The sequence below is a fragment of the Maniola jurtina genome, chromosome 17 (genome assembly GCF_905333055.1).
Source record: "Maniola jurtina chromosome 17, ilManJurt1.1, whole genome shotgun sequence".
In the NCBI taxonomy this organism is placed as follows: domain Eukaryota; kingdom Metazoa; phylum Arthropoda; class Insecta; order Lepidoptera; family Nymphalidae; genus Maniola; species Maniola jurtina.
This window is the reverse complement of record NC_060045.1, coordinates 3,903,116-3,923,892: the sequence shown is the minus strand read 5'-3', so window position 1 is coordinate 3,923,892 and position 20,777 is coordinate 3,903,116. Positions and strand designations below refer to the sequence as shown.

The following is a 20,777-nucleotide window of genomic DNA, read 5'->3' as shown; positions in this document are numbered from 1 at the left end:
AAACTAAAAATAAAAAATACAAATAAAAAATATAAAACCTAGAATATAAAATTTAAAATATAAAACTTAAAAACTAACTTAACTTAAAGAGTGTATTATGTATGTATTATGTGTCGTGCCAACGAAAGGGCCCGAAGAGAATCAAATGATACCAAAACTATTATCTAAGAAGCTGCGACGTTACATAACAGGCCCTCAGAAAGGTCACAGTAAGAAAACTGATACATTCTAGTTAACTTATGTTCGGATTCAAACAAACGGCCCAAAGATCAGTTTCCAAGAATCGCAAGTTGGCTCTTAATCTTGAGTTTAGAACTCATTTATCTTGTTAATGTTTGGAACAGTGTCAAATAACGAACAGTTCCACGTATCGTGTTACCAAAATATATGAGTATATAATGAATAAATAGACAATATAATAGACAGCTTCAAATAAGTATTATGACGGCAGATATGTGTGTTCTAACCCTAATTTGTAGTTTTGTAAAAGATAAACGTAACTAAGTAACTTCATCTTTTTTATTCAAATTAATTCAAACTAATGACCTCTATTTAGACCGTTTTGACGTTCCATTAATTTAATTCTCACAAAATTCAACAGAAAATAAAATTAAATTGGTCAACCGTTAGAACAATGTCCTTTTACTAACGGCATAAGATGACAAACGTTTACAAAGACGAAAAAAACGTTTTACAATGTAGGTTATTATATCTATCGAATTGGCCAATTAGGTATCAAAGCTATAAAGATTTGAAATGAAAAAAAAAACATTACAAATCTTCAAAGACTGATACATAGGTACCTACTTACTTACACATAAATGCCAGAGCGTTTGTTTTTTTTTTGAGAGTAACAGAAATAAACATAGTTATTTATAAAAAATGTAGGTACGTTTTTATTTATAATTACATATTTGAAAACATACCAGTTATAATCTCATTTCTAAAATTGGATTGGGTAGGTAGGTATAGGATCTATAATAATAAACGAAGTAAGTCCCCTTTATTACTGGCATCGGCTCAATCAAAGGCAACATGCAAATCAGCCGTCAAAGGAGAACAGAGTAACAAATCATTAGCCAAATCTACTCTACGCACTACACGGAAGTGTGTTTGTATAAACATTGCGAGTGTACAGTTACATCCTCTCCTTTGTTATAGGTCGCCGACCAGCTATTGTACTAGTATATTTACTAAACACCCAAATTAATACTAACCCGCGAATCTTAGCTTTGTGAGAACCGAGAACCGACATAGCATTCATTTTGTTTTCAAATGTTCTACTGTTCCACTGTTTAAATTAAAAAGTTTTTTTTTTAATCTTAATTTTTATGGGACTTGTTATAGGTACCTACAGCAAACCTTGAGACCCCCTTTCGCCTTTTCAATTCAAGTAAAGTATGCATAGAGTTCCTACTAACTACAAGCTACAAGTTCATTTTATCTATAAAACATATTTTTCGCAGTTTCCCAGGATACTAACTGATATTTTTTTTTACTTTTCAGTGCAATCAGCTTCGTAACAGAGGTTTATTTCGCCGCGGGACGGATCCCGAGGCATCTAGGAGTCCCAGCATTGAACTAATAATACTACGTATCTACCTCAGTAAGTAACAGGCCCTTAAGCAGTTGCCTACAGTCAACAGTACCTGTGTGGATGAACAATCCGAGACCAATATTATATTATTATCTCTTAGTAGACGCCTAGATTTAGAAGTTGAAATTTTCGTCCGCTCCGAATTGAAAGAATCGTAATCTGATCTTCGAATTGATGAATGGTGCAGTATCTCATTGCCGTAGCCTATTTGAAACTTACTTTTAGTTATAAATACATATAATAAAATTATGTACAATAAAACTTATTTTCAGGAGAACCTATGTACGTTCTATGATGACTTAAAAATTCTTATTTTTTTTAACTGAATGCTTATTTTTTATTATAATTAGATTGTTCCCGACCTCGCATATTCATACGCCTAATTATCTACTTAGTAGAAACCTTTCCCAATCCCAAGATACTGAAACAATGGCGATTCAGTTCAACGACACCCGTGGGACGAAAAGAGTTAATTGTATTCGACGCATCATGTGCAAAACCTCCACACGTGGGCGACTGAATATGCAAACTTAGGGTGACCATCGCCTTCGGATTCTGGGACATAGTGCAAACAGTGAACCAAATAGGTCCTAAGGGACTAAGCTCACAGAGACAGATTTATTTATATCTTCACTTTATATCTATCTAGATATAAAGTTTGTAAGATTAGATGTAGGAGGTAATCTCCGAAACTACTCCTTCGAATTCAAATATGCATGCACTGACACAAGTCTCAGCCTAAATTGCTGCTAGTCATGTCTATCTTGGATTACTTCAAGCCAATCGTCTCTTTCAAGGGCTTGTAGACTAAAATAATACAAGAGGTCCATGTGTTGAAGATTTTTTTATGTAAATAGGCATTTCATAAAATTAATTATTATCCATTAGATCATAGCATTTGTTTTAATCTTAATTCTTAGCATAATCAAGATAGTTCGTACACGTACCAGCAAACTCATTTATTTATTATCAATATACATGTCACTAAACTGATAAAGAAATATCTAGAAACAAATTAAAGAAACACACACACACACACACACACACACACACACACACACACACACACACACACACACACACACACACACACACACACACACTTATACTACACATACAAACACACATACTGTGCACCCTATAGTTTACCTTTAAGAGCTGGGACACACCAAACGCGTATGCAGCACGTACACGTGACCACGCGCGTAGTGACGCGCGTGAATCCATAGACATGACAGCACGCAATACGTCTACGCGAACGTTCACGTCACGCAAGCGGTATGCCATATCTCATACAGTTCCATACATTACAACGTCATGGTACGCGCTACGTCTACGCTTACGTGCTGCATACGCGCTTGGTGTGTCCCAGCCTTAAATGTAGTAAACTACATGTATAGGTTCATACATTTGTTTAAATTGAAAATGTTAAAGAAGTTGTAACTGTTGTATTGTATTGAACTTGTATGTAACTTTCTGAAATAATTCATTTGTGCTCGTGCATTATTTATTTATTTTTTAGAAAACCGAGAGAGAGATCTAAAATCTTGCTAAGACTCTATGTACAAACTGAAGTTAACATTCTGGATTTAAAAACGTATGGTCACCCTAAAAATACTGATGAGTTAATCTTAAAATCGTTAGGATTAACGCGGTTTGCTTTGTAACCATTTATTCAGTGAAGGCAATAGCGTCTTTTATAAAGTCTACCTACACATGTCTCGATAGTAGATAACGACTACGTTACGTAGGCAGAATCTTAATCATTGTAAACAATATTAGCATTTGGGACTCTTTTATCATTTGTAAAGCTAAGTATGCTAACAGGTTGATACTTACTTAATATGCATGTCTTGAAACTTGACCATAGTAAATAATCATACCTACTTTAATAAATGTAAGAACTTATATATTGTGCTGAAGTTAAATCGCTCATCCTTTTACCTATGTAGGTAAATGATAATACCACGTACCAACTCGAAACGCTTCGACGCTGGCGCTACTCCTACTCGACTCACAGTGAATCATACAAATGTGAGCTTTATGTCCTGTTCCTTCATGGACTACAAGCAGTCCACCTGTCATAACTCTTCAGAAAAACTTCAACTATTTTACTTCTTCAACTTCAATGTTGAAAATTTCACCGTGAGGGCGTTTGTGCACTCATTCGTATTCGGATATTGACGGATCCGTCAAATCACGAATCGAATGAGTGCACACGCGTACGTCCGTTTTGTGTGACGGCCACTTCGAATCGTATTTTTACGAATCACAAAAACGAACCGAATACGAATGAGTGCACTAGCGCCGGAATACGATATACAGCTCCTGTGAGTTCCTGTCATGCTGCATTCTGTGTAATATGCGAAGACCTTTAATAGGTATAAAAATAAAACGTGGAAGACCCATAATGACTAAAGATAGCTTGTATGCGGGAGCTGAGACGGACATACAAAACTACTTTTTATCTTGAAAAATCAAAGAGTTCCCACCAGACGCGAACAAAGTCGCGGGCATCTTCTAGTAAAGAATATAATTTAAAATGAATAACTACACTACAGTAGTGAAGTTTTTATTAAAACTTAAGATTAAACTTGTTTTTCGGTACATTCAATTATCACTTTGATCATGATTGATTGATGGACAGTGACAGCTGAACTTTTTGTGTGTAAAAAGTCGCGCCTACGCACTACTATGTAAGCTATCATTAATTTAAATCAATCTTTAATTATTGTATAGTGCGCTATAACTAAGTACGTTGACTTATCAACAAGTAATTAAAAGTTGAAAAATTTATGATAATAATTAGGTAAGCTTTAGCGTTTGACATAATAACAAATGGCAGATGGCTACCTTATACAATCTTGGTTTTACATAGGCTTTTCTTGGATATACATACTTTGTAGAAAGCTCAGATAAAGTATGCCACCTTTGTGAAAGGGTAGTTAAGTACCTATTAAGTCACATACAAAATCTGCAAGAATAATAATTTCAGTAACTAGAAAAGAGCTGATAACTTTCAAACGGCTGAACCGATTTTCTTGGATTATAGCTAAGAATACTCTCGATCAAGCCAAGCCACCTTTCAAACAAAAAAAAACTAAATTAAAATCGATTCATTAGTTTAGGAGCTACGATGCCACAGACAGATACACAGATACACACGTCAAAGTTATAACACCCCTCTTTTTGGGTCGGGGGTTAAAAAGTGTCATCCTGTTATTATTTCTAAAAGCTTAGGGTTGAATGTTCAGAAAGTTTGACCTACGAAATACTATTCGATACCTATCTACATACCTACAGGCAAACTAAGAAAGATACTTACATTTAATATCACTATATCAACAGCTTATACTAAGTATTTATTAGTAAGTATATGTTCTTGCCTCAAGCTTTGAACTTTTGCTTACACTATCATAATACATATTTTCTCTTCTAGCGTACAGAATTTCATTTTAGACAGAATTATCATAATAACATCAAACGAGAAGTATCGCAGTCAAGCGCAAACCTGTCAATTATAAAAAAAACCCGCCCAAGTGCGAGTTGGACTCGGACACGAAGGGTTCCGTACCATCCGTACAAGAAATAACACTTTATTTCATGGCGGCCAATTTTTTTTATTATTCGTTGTTATAGCAATAGAATTTCCGTGAAAATTTCAACTCTCTACCTAGTACGGTTCACGAGATACACCCCGCTGACAGACAGACGGACGGATGGACAGCGGAGGCTTAGTAATACAATACGGAACCCTAAAAACGTTACCTTATATTCGTACGTTCATTATAACTGCTCAATAGAGCATAAACTGAGGCGAGGTCAACGACAGCCACCTAGGTGGTCAGAGGCGATCTTGGCATCGTACCAACGCATGCTGGATGCATGCCAGACAACTTGGCGCTCCATTTACCTGTAATCCAAGCTCAAATATTACCATCGAGATAAATCCATAATTATTTTGCTTATCGGTAGCTTCTCTATAAGAGATTGTCTAGGGACAAATAGTAATTGCGCAAGCGAAAAAACGCCCGTCGAATTTCTCTTCACCATTTCGTATCTATCTACATGGAGATATGATATGGCGTGGTGGCTCCACGTGGCTCTAACATGTCAAATTGTTATGTTGCAGCTGGTTTCCACGGTTTACGTGAAGGACGCGAAACAATATGTTGTTTTCTGTTGTTACCATAGGTAAATATTGTTTTCATTACGTTTTTTCCTTAGATTAAGGATAGGTCTTAGACCAATACTTAGTCTATTCTTTCAAGGGCATTAGCGCCGCTTTTCAACGTGATAACATGAGTGAAGAGCGTGCTTTAGGTCTACTTACACAAAAAGTAGTTTTCCAATTAACAGGACTCTATCCGTCACTCGTTTCATGCAATCGTAGTTCCAATTTCATTTGAATATTAAGCAACCAAAGTCCATGAAATTTTGCAGACATATTCTAGAAACTAATATCTGTGTCTGTGGTGTTTTAGATTTTTCTAAAAATATGTAGTTTTAAAATTACAGGGGCTTAAAGATTTGTATGAAAATTTTTAAGACCGCGTAACTTTGAAACCGAATATTTTAACAGAAATCTGGAAAACCACAGACATAGATATTAGTTTCTAGAATATGTCTGCAAAATTTCATGGACTTTGGTTGCTTAATATTCAAATGAAATTGGAACTACGATTGCATGAAACGAGTGACGGATAGAGTCCTCTTAAACATCACAAGTAGCAATAAATCAATCTTAGCTTTAATTACCAAAGAATAAACAAAAAAACTCATTCCTTATGAATGTGATAGTAAAAAATTCGCATTGTTATGGTGTTTATGTACTTATTTTTGACTGATTAATTATACCTACCTACGCCTATGTGGGAGTCCGCGGTGCCGAGCGATGATACATAGCCTTGAGAGGCCAAAGCTCGGTGTCATTCGATTTGTATTGTTTTTTATTATAATAAAATGTATTTGGTATTGTTTGTATGTTTCATCGTAATCACCTTTCGAACAAACGAGTAACAAAGCAAATTTTGTTTCTTGAAATTTCTGAAAATCCGGTATTTGTGGAAGAAAACCTACATGCAAAGTTTACAGACCTAGTGGTTTAAGCTCACTTTGATAAATTAGTTAGTCAGTTTATTCTTTTATAGTAATGGTAAAGAAGATTATGTGAGGGTGCAGTTCGAGATGAAAACGTAACAACTAACTCAGGAAACCTATAATTTTTGAAAAACTAAAATAATAGGAGTATTTTGAGAAATCCATCCTTAAATAGATTGGCAGTATGATTTTTCAGTAAGCTGCTACAACTGACGTCTTACCAGACCAAACCTATTCAGTATTAGTAGTAGTATCTGTTGTAGTAGTAGGTATTCAGTAGGTAATCATCATCATCGGCGTTACAGTACAGCTTCGTGATCCCGAGTCCAGGAAGGTCCTCATCTATATTCCATCTACTGACTACTCTATGACCAGTTAACAAAATTTTTAGATTATAGAGCAGATTCTAATTACTTTAATGAATACTATAAGAATATTATTTGGTTAACTGATAGGTGAGCAAAACCACAGAGGAATTTGATTCGAGGTAACACCCTCCCTTGGTATTTAATATTTATCAACTAGTCGGTCGGTTAGTTCAAAGAAACATTGACGATTGTTTACCACGCAAACTCTACCTAAGGTCTCGCTAAAACAAACCGATTAATTTATAACATCAAACATGGTCTCCGTAAGCACCGTGTAGGCAAGATTACCTGACTTCCGCATCATATCATGACTTAATCATGTTAATTTTAAGACGATTAGTGAACCTACACCTGCCCTTAACTGCTTATGTTACCAATATAGAACATGTGTAATCAAATCCAATCCAGTCCAATCCATCAGCCTGTATGCGTCCTGTATCAGCCTGTAGGCCTTTTCAAGAGCGCGCAACCAAACACGGTCCTCCACCTTCCGCATTAACCCGCTCCCCGCCACATTCAAATATTATTGAAATCATCAAAATTCAAATCAAATCACTAATCATCAGTAATATGGCATAGGTGATGTTCATCCTAAATGTAGACAACCCCTACTTAAACTTAATTTAAATTTAATATTAGCTAAAATTGTAAAGCATATTTCTTATTTTGTAGCGTAGATAGGCATGTAGGTAGGTACTTGTGCTGTAAGACATTGCTGTCTGCCTTCATGATAGGAAGTACTCTATAGGTTTTGATTTCAATGAGGGGTCTTGACAAAAAGGCAGATAGTCAGACAGACAACGAAGTGATCTTATAAAGGTTCCTTTATTCCTTTTGAGATACGGAACCCTAAAAAAGTACTTTACAAGCTTTCTCGTAGAAGGAAAAAGTCACAGGTAAGTCTAAATGCTTTTAGTCGTTATTTGATAAGTTAACTTTCCCTCATAAATATTCAGCGTTAAAAGCATGTGAAAATTTTCCAACGCTTCAACGCAGTTATTGTTACGGCCATTTCACTCTTATCATAATATCATTATCTAATCTATGCTTAGTATGAGGACTTTTTCGTGTTATTATGTATGTACCAAATTTCCTCATATCATTGATAAGATTTGACTAAGTACCTACCTACATTTAAAAAAAAAAGATTAATATTAGCCATGCTAATCATGACTAATACTCCCCTTTCCCCACCAATTAAGTGTAAAGCTTGTGCCAGGAGTGGGTACGACAATAGTGCAACGGGTGGTGTTTGAACCGCCGACCTTTCGGAAGTTAGTCCGCTCCTCAACCGTTGAGCTATCGAGGCTCTGATTTGGGGACGGATTTGGAGCAAACTTTACGCTCAGCCGCTTCAGCACTGTACGATAAGTTGTCCCACACAATATGACACTGTTCATTCCGGTGCTTCTTCTGTTTAGGGCCTTACCTACCTTTAGCTAAGCTTTAGTGAGGCTAGATTTTTAAATAAACGTTTTTTTGTTTGTTGTAAAAATAAGAGCAGAACTACGTTTGTATGGTGCTAGTGATGGAGAGACCCCTCTTAAGGTAGGTATGTGTATAACAGCTCCATAGAAAGAGAAATCTGCATTTGTTCAAACTTCAAGCCAAGCGTATCAATGAAAGAAAGCATTTCCGATCACTTTTCCATTCTACATAAGGCTTACAAATTACCTTTGCGTGTGATACAGATATTATCCGGAAAGCTGGTGAATTAATTATGTTTATGCCGGTGCTACCATAAACAACTAGATGATAGACTCCGTGTGGATTTAGGTTTTTGAAAATCCCGTGGGAATGTTTTAATTTTCCGCGACAAAATGTAGCGGATCCCCGGAATCCCCGGAACTTAAACTATTTCTATAGGTACCTACCTCTTTCGTCAAAATCGGCCATTGTTAGTATTTAGCTGTTAGTTCTTCTTCTATCTTAAGAGATCTACTGGGTCAACCGATTGAGTTAAATTAACTTTAAAAAAATGCATGGACCAATTTATTTTGCCAACGTTTTACCAGTAAGAAATAAACTTAGAAAAAAAAATCCTTTTTTTAACTTTATTTATGATTAATTTATATAAGTACAATAGGTACATATTTACAACTACAAGACTCTCCAAATTGGTGAGGCAGTTTGTTGGTGTACAAAAGCCTATATTGTGCCTACAGAAAAAGTACTGTGTAGATAATATATGTATTCCATTTCAAAAAGATATTGTGACGTGTATAACGTCATTGTTAACTGATCCTTAGCGAATTCTGCATAAACTGCGTCAATCTATTCGGCGTAAACGATCAACTGATATGCGCACGCGACATAACCACAACAAACGAAATTACGAATTCAAATCGTAAGTATGTGCCTAAGTGAAAATAATATATTCAATGAAATTGAGACAGAAACAAGCAGATAAAATGGGCACCAAAGTAGTCTGATTCATAGTTCCACGATGAAAATGCAATGAAATGAAAATTTATTTTTAAAACTAAGTCGTTTAACAACTGTGCCGGGAACCCTGTAGTAAGTTTATTAAAATAAATTTTATGATTTTATATTCGAACTTTGAATGTAATGTCTGAAAAGAGCAACCACCGAGTTTCTTGCTGGTTATTCCCGGTCGAAAAGGCTTCTAAAAAATTCTATTTTATCTTCGGACCAGAGACACGTAGAATAAAGCTAAAAACAGACCCGTATGGTTTCGTCCTTAAAAGCTTTTAAGCGAAATTTCATTTTAAACGACAATAGTAAAATTTAATAACTATAAAACGAGCATAAAGAAACCTTGTTGGAAGATTTAAGCGCCTCACCTACGCTTTTCAAGACCATCTTGGTGCATTTACGTTTCGGATTTAACCATGTACAATCACAGTGAAAACTTTTATCAAAAGAAAAAGATGACTAACTGACTGCCTGACTGATCTATCAACATGTAGCTCAAATTACTTGTCCAATTGGGCTGGACATGCAAATAGCTAAGGGATTTTTAATTTATGTAGTCCACGCGATCGAAGTCGCGGGCATAAACTAGTGTGAGTATAATTAGTAGGTAGGTTGCTCCTATTGTATTAAAAACAGCTTAAGCGGACTAACCACCAAGGTAAAAGATATATTTTTCTAGCCACGGCCGAAGTTTCGTCGAAGTCGTGGGCCACCCTGTCTACAAAGCCGTGCATGCCGCTAAGAGATTTAGCGTTTCGGTACGATGCCATCATATCATAGAGGTAAAATGAAATAAAATAAATCTTTATTGACAAGAAAGTTTTACAGTCATTTTGCCTTTGGCCTCCACACTACGGTTCCCTGTATCGTGGAGACCTAGGTATAGGTTTAATAAAATCTGCCTCTTCCAGGTTAGCCCGCTTCCATCTTAAACTGCATCGTCATTTGCCACCAGGTGAGGTGGCTGTCAAGAGCTAACTTGTAATATTCAAAACAATTTTTTTAATAAAGAGCGATAAACTAGTCAGTCGCAGAAAAGTTGCATTAGTATCATTTGTTGTGATTGGCTGAATTCATGGCATTTTTACTGTTACAATGGATTTTAAGTTTTAACCAACGACGAAAGAATGTTAACTATTTGGCATTTAGAGGTGATTGCGGAATGCGACTTTTATACTGTAGCTATAATTTTACCGCAATCGACCTGTTGATTGCAAGCGTTACATTTTAGCTGTCACTTGACTAGCTGCACTCTGCAATCTGCACTAGTCCAATCTGAAGTTGCACTGTATTTTTTTAGTTTTATGTACATAGTTTTAAGTGTTATTCTCTCGCCAGTACCTATCGCCTATTGCTTACATTTAGTAAGGGCTTTCTAATGCAACTTTTACGAGCTATCCCTGTACACTTTTGTTTTTATGTCCTGTCCATCCACGTCTTTAAGTGAAACGTGATGAAGTTTAGAGTTTATGTTCTCTGTTTTTTACTTGTGTAAATGCGTATCAAGAACCAATGTTACAAGTTTACAACCGTAAAAGGAACTACGTATCTTCGTTTCTTATTTTTTTGGTGTATATAAGTGTACAATCAATCAATCTTTTATTATCAAGTAGTTTACTAGAAATTCAAGAAAAACTTACAGTTTTACACTATTCAAGTACCTACTTAGTGTTAATTTTCCTAGCAATTTAGGAACTCTAGCGACCTTCACGCCCAACAAAATACCAATTGTTGATGGAGCAGAAGAACTAAACCTATTGTGTAAGGTTAGAATAGATGAATTTTTCTAAACGAATCAATAGAAAAACTTTGATTATTTTTCAGGGAAGCGGCAAGCAGTGCAGTTTTTTTTGTCCGAATAAAAGAAACCGAATAAAAGTTTTTTATTCGGTGTCTAGTTAGATTGATCACTGTTGATTTAGTCGGTACTTATGCACGTTTAAAAAAAACTACAAAATTAAAAAATCAGTGCTATTCAGTTACTAGAAATCAGTTGTAAATAAAAGGAAAACTAGTTGTCTAGGCAAGTAGGTAAACTCTTCTACTACCATATCTTCATGTGTTTCCAAGATAATGGTAAAACTACTTTTTGTGACCGTGACAAAAAGTCACTATAGTGCAACTTTTGCCTAACTTGACAAAAAACTGCATGCCGCTAGATAGTGTCTAGTCCAGTGTCCCAGTATGGCAAGTTACTTTCGTATTTTCTTAGTTTAATAATAAATGTAAACAGGTCTGAAAGTGTAACTGTCGACTACGCTTATTGTATACGGATTATATTATATACTTATATTTATTCTTTTGAATAGGTTTTTAAATATCCTAACGCAACAAGAAAAAAATAAGAAAAATAAGGTATTCACTATTTAGGTATTTTATTTGCAAGTAAATTGTTCAAGAATTTGATCAAATAGTTTAAGTACGAGGTGGGTTACGATATTTCACTGTGATTAATTTAATCTTATGTGAATAACATAGGCTTCTGCTAAAAATAAATAAAAACCTTTAAAGTATTCAGTATTAATTTTATTATTATTAGCGCCACTGCATATTACAATAAAATCCGTGGTGAAAATAATTCTTCTGAAGTCTAAACTGTCCATTTTTGTTTTAGTAAACTGAAAGACTAGTGACATCTAGTGGCAAGTAGACACAAAATAATTATGTTATGCAGCGCCATCTTGTGTTCAATAGCCAACTAAGAAAATGTTTTCAAAAACACACGCTAGATGTCGTTTATACTAAGTAGAATTTTTTAAATGAAATGTTTCAAAAAGAAAAAGCATAATAGTATAAAATATTAATTCGTATTGCAGGGATTATGTACTCTGACTGCTTATTGAAAATTAATTCAAGAAAACACCTGTAAAAAATACAAACCGGTTTATAATGTAAAACTTGCCCATTGTTTTCGATATAAAGGTCAATATTTTCATAGTTCAAAAATACTTTTTGAGTTTAAATCATTGAATATAATAATAAATTAGATTTAATAACCAAAATTACATTCACATCTTGTATTATTTTTATTATGAATACTACTAAGTAATTTCGTCATATCTTCTACAAGCTGCGGTGTCCGAGTGGTTAAGGAGATGGACTTGAAATCCATTGGGTTCTACCCGCACAGGTTCGAATCCTGTCCGCAGCGAATTTTTGTCATCGGAACATAAGTTAATTTTACAATAATTCATTCATTCAGTTGATAAAATAAAACGATACTATTAAATTGATAGCAATATCATTCTTATCATGATAATTCTTAGTACAACTAAATTAGTATTTTTAGCAAAATAAATTGCTTCTTCAAGATTTTGATGTAAAATTGAAATTAACTTTAAAAAAAAAATAACAAAAAGATTCCTTCGAACCGGATTTGAACCAGTGACCTATGGATGACAGTGTTATGTTATTCCTCTACAGTCCACCGCTCTACCAACTGAGCTATCGAAGGTTATGAATCTAATGTAAAATTTTACATATCTACAGAAATAGCAAATTCAAACTACGTCATCATCATAATAATGAAGGAGACGATAATGATATGAGCATTCATCCAAGAATATGAGCACATAAAAAGTGTGTTGCGTTAAAACCCGGCGTTGCGCTGAAAATACAACAGTGCGCGATAAAAAAGCGTTGACGTGTGAATAGATACTTGAGAATGCATATTTTGTTCTATTTGAACGCTTTTTTTAACGGACGTTACAAAAGTTCTCGTATGAATGAGGCCTAAGTAGATATGAGCGTTGAATTGACGGGTCAAGGCTGCGTGTTTATGCGATATCTGACCGATATCGGCAATCTATGCAATTCGATATCGCGTCGCATTAGTAGTCTATAAACTGTCTATCGATAGATCTAAACAGCAGAGATATTTTAATCTCCATTGTTTGCATACGGCCAAAGCTCTTGAAACCGCGGGTCAACATCCCGCGCAAAATAGCTCCGATGAAAATATCTCAGCCTATGCAAATCTACCTCAAAATAACCTTTCACCAACATCACTACCCATATTATAAATACTAAAGTGTGTCTGTTTGTTTGGTTTATATTGCCAACAAACCAACAAGAAATAAATAAAGAAAGAAAGAAAGAAAACTTTTTTATTTGATCACTAGGTATAACACTAGGTACAATAATCTTAAAAGTAATTTAATTAATCTACATAATATTAGAATTATAAGTTAAAATATACTAAATAAAGTGTCATAATGTGTCCAAATATAGGTCTCCCGCTCAGCATAATGCTGCAGCAGGCTGCAGCGCTGGTTTTCAGTGAGAGCCTTAAAAAGTGAGGTCACGGACTACGAGTTACGAACAAACAAGCGGTCCTTCAATCGTGTCGCAAAGGAGCTACATATCGGCGTGATTTTTTGCACGGTTATAGCTGTGGTTATATAGGTAGTCAAAAACCTGGAGAGTGGGCATAGGCCTTTTATCCCGGAAAATCTAAAGTTCCCGAGGTCCCCGTCCGATCAATCCACGTGGATGAAATCGCGAGCATCATCTAGCATTTAATAACTCTGCCTATTATAGTATTAATTATTATTTACTAAACGTAGCTAAACTAATAGAACTTGAAATAGGAACTTACTCTATGGATAAGTACCTAATTTATGGACTGGAGAGGATTTTTTACTGTCTACTTTCGAGAAAGACGAGTACTAAGGTGCGTATATATGTATATTTTTCCTGCTTGATGGCTAGACGTCTTGTATTCTTAGTATTACCAGAGTGATCTAAAATGAGGGAACTCTCGATTTCATCCTGAATCGACGGTATGCCAAAGTAGGCAATGGTGACGTGAAATCATGGAAAAATAGGGCTACCCATAAGGCTACCTGCTTCAAATGTACACACCTACTAACATTTGACGCCTGCCAGTGACGTCGAAGCCTAGACGTTTTGTTAGGAATTCCCTAACTGTCGTGAACTGTGGTATTACTGAGTAGTACTTACTAGATTTATTGCTTGGGTTGCTTTTAAAAAATAACTTTAGTTATAAGGCTGCCTTACATCCTAGCACAATTATTGTCTTTCTTCTTGTGTGTATGAGCCATGAGGTTTACCACTGAATCCAACTAGGTGAGGTAGCGTCCGGAAAACTCCAAGCTCCAAGACTTCTTGTCCGAAATTCCTCAAATGCCTCGGTACTAATAATGTCAGTTTTTTGTTCAGTTTGCTTTTTTGTGGCGGTACAAATAAAGTGTTTTGAAAAAGCTACTACGTAATTGTGGGTGGACGCAGTACAATCTTCTCCAACTTCCAAATTACTCCCCTTAAACTGATAGATATCGTAGCATTTAAATAAAAAGAATCAACTAGGCAGGTAATATAAAATGAAATTCCAGTTAAACCTGCTATACTCATTCAAAGAAGCAAAAGAACCAAAAGAATAATAATATTCATTTCAACTTATACAAAGTCTCGAGCAAATGCTAATTTTGTAAAGAGAGTCAAGGCTTCACCTAACCTCATTTCGCGCAACCGTAGATGCAAGCCTGTGCCCGTTTCTGCTTCAAAAATTTGTCTAATAGCGCGTTCATCCCGCTCTTTGGCACATTGACGTCATCAGCTCCACGGCACAGCCTCCGCTGTATTGTCAAACACATATTTAATTACCAACGTGTGCAGTGCGGCACGCGCAAACCCAACTTGAAGATGACCAAAGATTGGTCGTTGATTTGGGCCAAAAACGGCTCTGTTCGATTCGGGATTGAAGATGTTTTCGGGAGAAGTACACGCGGTGGTTATGATGTTCTTCCAAGGGAGATGTCGGGTGAATTTCGGCCGATCCTTGCTTCTCACCGCGTCTGCGCAAAAAACGTTCGGGCACGTATATCAGTCAAAGTAAGGCGGCGCGCCGGCTAGCGCGCTCGCCTGGCGTACGGCCCGGGCTCCCACGACGTCTCCTCTGAAGCCGGGAGCAGTTTCATCAATAAAAAGATGCCCCCAAACATGTTTACCGAATGCGTGTGGTACCGCAATACGTCAATTTAGCCGCATAACGCATGTAAATGGACACGTGACTGCGCTGCCCGTAGTGTCTTCCTTTGTAGTGTGATTGACTCTAGTGCTGGTTGTTTTTGTGAGGTGAGTTTAGTGACTAAGGTCGAAGGTTACCCTTGTGAAATGTCACATGCATGGCCCTTCATGTGGCAAATTATACTTCGCGTGTCGGCCACAAAGGATCATTCAGAAAAATGCTCTTTCATGATGTATTTTTCAGGGTAACTTTGAGATTGCATGTGCAATGTAATCGCTTTAGGAAAACGTTTAACGTGACTAGGAAACAACAATATGGTAATCTATTGCCTTGTTTTGATAGAGTGAATCCGAATTGGTGTATTGCAATTCAGTATTTGGATTTGGCTGGTTGCTTTATTACGACTTTCAGTCAGCAGAACGCCACATTCAATAAGTACCTACCCCAAAGATTTTCATGGTTTGATCAAAAACCTATAACTGATTCAATATAGAACGCCCACATTAGGTATATCTATTTACTGTGGTTGTCATTGAATCTGAGTCAACACATAATCTCATTGAGATTTATATATTCCTGTCTCTATGTATCATCTTGACAAAATCAGTGATGTGGAAAATATAATAATCATGTTCAATAAGTATCTTTACTTGTTTTTATTAATTCTCTTCTTCAAAGGTTCTAAAATGAATCTCACAATTTAGGAAATTAACTCATCCGATCGTCTCTATATTCAAGTTTTTATTATTTCTGTAATCAACCTTATTTTAAAGTTTTCTGTACCTACCAGAACTGTTATTTTCTTGATACCAATAGGAACCTGCTGTGTTCTTCTGTAATTTTACTGTTATCTCCGCTTGTAGTTATTTTTTGTTAAGGTTTGTAGCTAGGACGTACATTTGTTATCTTTGATAATTGATTTGTTTGAATTCAAATATGATAATGTTATCAACTTGTTCTTGTCTTCAAAGAATTATGACTATTCCAATCATGAAGACTTCAACTAAGGCCGCAAGCAACGTTATATTTAAAATCACCCTTTATCATAAGGTCTTTGGCAAACTGTCAAGGCAATACAATTGCCCTTTCCAAAGTTCACATGACGGAATTCGCGGTGAAATTCAATTAGGGCCACGCTTCTTTGTTCCTTCGTCAATCCATATCAAAAGGGCTTATTCAATTCCTGTTTGACCTTTTTCCCTGCTCTTATTATTTTTGGCATTATTAGGCAGCTGTTCGACGGCCGCGAGAAACGAGTTAAGCTATAAATTAGAAACGAGCTGGCGACCAATAAATAGCGAGTGTGTAGTACAGATAGTTTTGTCGTTGGAGTTTGGACTATGAGTGAGTGTCACCTACTCGCCCGACTTTCCCTGCGTGAACGCCTACGCGGCGGGTGTTAAGACTGCCAAAACGACGTCGCTGAGCGAGTTTTTAATTTTTATTTCATAGCTTTTGTCGCTGCGACAAACTAGTGAAGAGAGAGTTCTCGCCGGCAGTGTGCACAGTAAGCGATCAACCATGGATATATTATTTTGTTATCTCTTTGATTGACACAGAAACACAGAATCCTACAAGGATTACCTATACTTTTCTTGGGCGAGAAAATTGTCGATAGCTATAATCGCTTCCTCGCTGGTGGTAGCACAAGCGCCTTAAGTATCTAAAAATTTACTTTGGCGGTTCTAACTGGGATCGCGTTTCCTCCTATGCTGTCATTTAAAAACTTTTGCTCCTCAACTTTGTCTACGCTGATGCTCTTCAACTTATAGACATGACATTTCGTGACTTCAAACTTCTGAAAAGCTAAAACACGATTATGAAATAAGACCACATTAGTACGGATGTTTTTTTTTAAATATAAATTCTATAGCACTCCTAATAAGTAAATGTGCTAAAAGTACGAAGTACTATCGGCGGTTCCTCTGGTGCCACAAAATATGTTCATGGGTGGCGGTTATCACTTGTCATCAAGTGACCCTCTTCCTCTTTTACTTTCACTTTATATTTAAAAAATACCAGAAACTTTATTTACTTCCCGATTGACATTAATTGATTTGATAGAAAAATCAAGACCTCAAATTATTCGCAGTTGAATAATATTTTTTCTGTTTATTTACAGTACCTATTATTGTTATTGAGATTTGAATATTGATACCTGAAGAATACCTGGCATGATAATCACGTAAAACTATTGTTAAGGGGCTTAAGTACGGTCATTTGTAAACCTTTTTAACCTCGCAATAACTTCAGAATTAAGAAGTACTAAGCACTTCTGTAAGTAGGTATGTTTAGAAGGTTAAGTTCAATGTTTATGTGCATGTAAAACATGACGTGGCTTACCTTTTTAGATCCAAGTATTTAGCTTTTAAAGAAACAATATTTTAACGAGTAGCAACCCAGCAGCGTTTCTTTTAGTGGCATATGAACAGCGCAACAATAATTTGCGAATGTTATACAATACCGTTGCCAAATTCAAATAGGTAGAGCATGTAGCTCTCTATAACTTTAAAGGTAAACATAGTTTGTATAATCTACTAAAGTTGTTGCAGATATAACAGAGAGTGTATAATCAAGTTAAAGTTTGAAGAGCGTAACCTTTTGTCGTTTTAGTTATTAACCGACTTCCAAAAAAGGAGGATGTTCCTAATTATTCGTGATCTTTTTTTTTTATGTATGTTCCCCGATTACTCAAAGACGCCTGGACCGATTTTGAAATTTTTTTTGTTTGAAAGGGTTATATATACTTCGCAGTTGGTCCCATATAAATTTTATGAAGATCTGATGAATATCTTCGGAGACGGAGAACAGAACTCCTCAATGGATAAGAGCAAATTGCTCCCGATTAGTGTAATAGCTTAGTAAACAGTAGTTTTGACTGGGCATCGCATATTATAGTACAGTAGGGCTAGAGCCACTAAAAATTGTGAAATAAAAAAAATTCAAAAGAAAAATAAAACCGACTTCAAAAACCACAAGCACTAAAAAGTAAAAAATAACTTTTGTTTCTACACGTGTAATGGATGTATGAAGTCGGGCGAGCTTTACACTTGGATTTCTAGTTTCTTTTATTATGTTCGCTCGACTTCATACATACATTACATGTGTAGAAACAAAAGTTATTTTTACTTTTTAGTGCTTGTGGTTTTTGAAGTCAGTTTTATTTTTATTTTGAAATTTTTTTAGTCATAACTAAACCTAACTACTTGATTTTATGTAAAAGGTTGAAAAGCCGATGTAGGTAATGAAAACTTGGAAAGCTCTTAACCCAGTTTCTTTCTTGAAAAGTGTAAATTCAAAAAGTTGAGAAAGTAACCCAAGTCATAATAATATGCATTGTCACGTTGATATTTGCATAAACCCTTTTTGTTTTAAGTCTCACAACATCTTTGAACTCCTCTTAAGAGTGCTTTCCATGGTCGCTCCATGTCGAGCGTGAGAGCATGGGAATCAACATTTACGTACGGATGGGATATGCAAGAGCGAGATGCGTGTTGATTGAACCACGTAAGAAGCGCGTAATGGTGTGGCTCCATTGGCGAACATTCGGCAAATCTTCGGCAAAAATCATCTGTGTGGTCCGACGTCAATCGTATAGTTTGACATTCGCAATATATTTGTCAAACATTCGTTTTGAAGCGGCAATTTGGCCCACATCAAAGGTATAATTAGTCTGAGATCCGACTACTTGAATCTGCAGGGATCTATTTTGATAAAACTTTTTTTTTTAATAATACATGATAATAGAATAGATTACAGCAGGGTTGCCTGGCAAACGCCGAATTTTAACAAAAAATAATTTCTTACAAGTTACAAAATATTTAGTTAAAAGTGATTGGGGCAAAATTTTGCCAGGCAACCCTCTGTAATCTATTCTACTAACGTGTATTATTCATAAAAATTAAGTACCTTAATAAAACAGACAGATACCTGCAGATCAAGCGGCTGGATCTTAGGTTGAAATCTATAGAGCGCATTTTGACTTTGCTTTGGCTTAAGTTTATGCCAGCGATATAACGCGGTCTCGCTTTACCCGTGTTTGAACTCTGAGCAAACTCAAAGTGCGCTCTATAGGTCTCAGCCTTAGACAGAAACATTCGCTGAATCCCGAATGTGGTGGCTACACTGGCAACTAGCTAGAAAATTTGCCGCTTCTCGAACCTTCGTCAAACTCGCCCAAACTCGAAACCTTCGAGCAGTGTCGTTGAGCCACACCGTAAGAAGTGTACCCTTAATATTTCATAAAGAAAATCTTGAAAACACCGCATGTTGGACGCAATATTACATAAAAATGTTACCTTATACCGGACAGCTGGTAATGGAGTGGCCATTTACCGCGTTGCGGTGTGCCCGGATGCGGTGCTGACGTCACCAACACACCAGTGTCCGGCTCACTAACTCAACTTTGGGACTTGGACTACTAGTAACTAGTTACTAGATGGACTAGTTTTGCTGACAAACTGTTCAATTCAAACATGCGATTCAATTTCCGCAGGTAGAGCCGGAGTTAAAAGTAAGATCTTGACGATACAAATAGATGATAAGTGATAACGTAAAATATTTTAAGAATAATTTAATTTGCACGCAATTTAAGTCTTGCGCGCGCCGTTTGAATCTAGCGACTCCATGTGACCTTGTGGAGTTCTGAAAAAGCTGCTCTTGCGAGTGTAAGGTCGCCATTCCAGCATCTTAGGACCCCAACGTTTCACTTAAGTCTCTTACCAAGCACGTACACGTGACACGTGCGTAGTGACGCGCGTAAACCCCTAACGGGTTACGCATATGTCCACGCTTTACGCAAGCGGTGTGCCATGTTTCATACAGTTCCATACATTACAACGCAATGGTACGCGCTACGTCTACGCTTACGCAGCCTGTGTGAACGAGCTATTAACACATGAAACTTGAGCCTTTAATCCAACCTACCTATTTACGTTTTAACTTTCAAAAAACTTTACAGAGTAAAGACGAGATGAAGGGTCCCTCAACCCTAAAATCTTAAACTATTCACGCGAAACCTTAAACTATCTAAATGGTTCCTAATTGACCCACGGGGCTCACTGTAGAGTGTTGCTCACACTCGCACACGTGTCTTGGCAGAATTACGAGATGTGCGTATTTCAGATACGCGTCGGGAAATGTCTGAAACTTGGAGGATTTATTATTCCCTCGCAGGATTCGTAAGCCTATATGAGCTTTTAGATTGGAGAAATGATATGACTAGGTACGTTTTCAGAATATAAATACATAAAAGGAAAACTGACTGACTGACTGACTGATCAACGCA

At 36.3% G+C, this 20,777-nt stretch overlaps 1 protein-coding gene and 2 non-coding genes across 3 annotated transcripts in view; 2 read left to right on the top strand and 1 right to left on the bottom strand.

Annotated features, from left to right (window-relative positions):
• The first annotated feature begins 12,570 nt into the window (after positions 1-12,570).
• On the top strand, positions 12,571-12,652 carry Trnas-uga. Its single transcript has one exon. It is a non-coding gene; the product is annotated as a tRNA-Ser (tRNA).
• A 210-nt stretch (positions 12,653-12,862) lies between these two features.
• Trnay-gua lies at positions 12,863-12,955 on the bottom strand. Its single transcript has 2 exons — positions 12,919-12,955; positions 12,863-12,898 (listed from the first exon to the last, which is right to left on the bottom strand). It is a non-coding gene; the product is annotated as a tRNA-Tyr (tRNA).
• Positions 12,956-14,957: 2,002 nt separating this feature from the next.
• LOC123873853 (protein PRRC2C) overlaps positions 14,958-20,777 on the top strand; it is an 88,771-nt gene continuing 82,951 nt past the window's right edge. The window contains exon 1 of the mRNA XM_045918944.1: positions 14,958-15,597. The gene's annotated coding sequence lies outside the window, so the exon portion shown is untranslated. The remainder of the gene's footprint in view (positions 15,598-20,777) is intronic.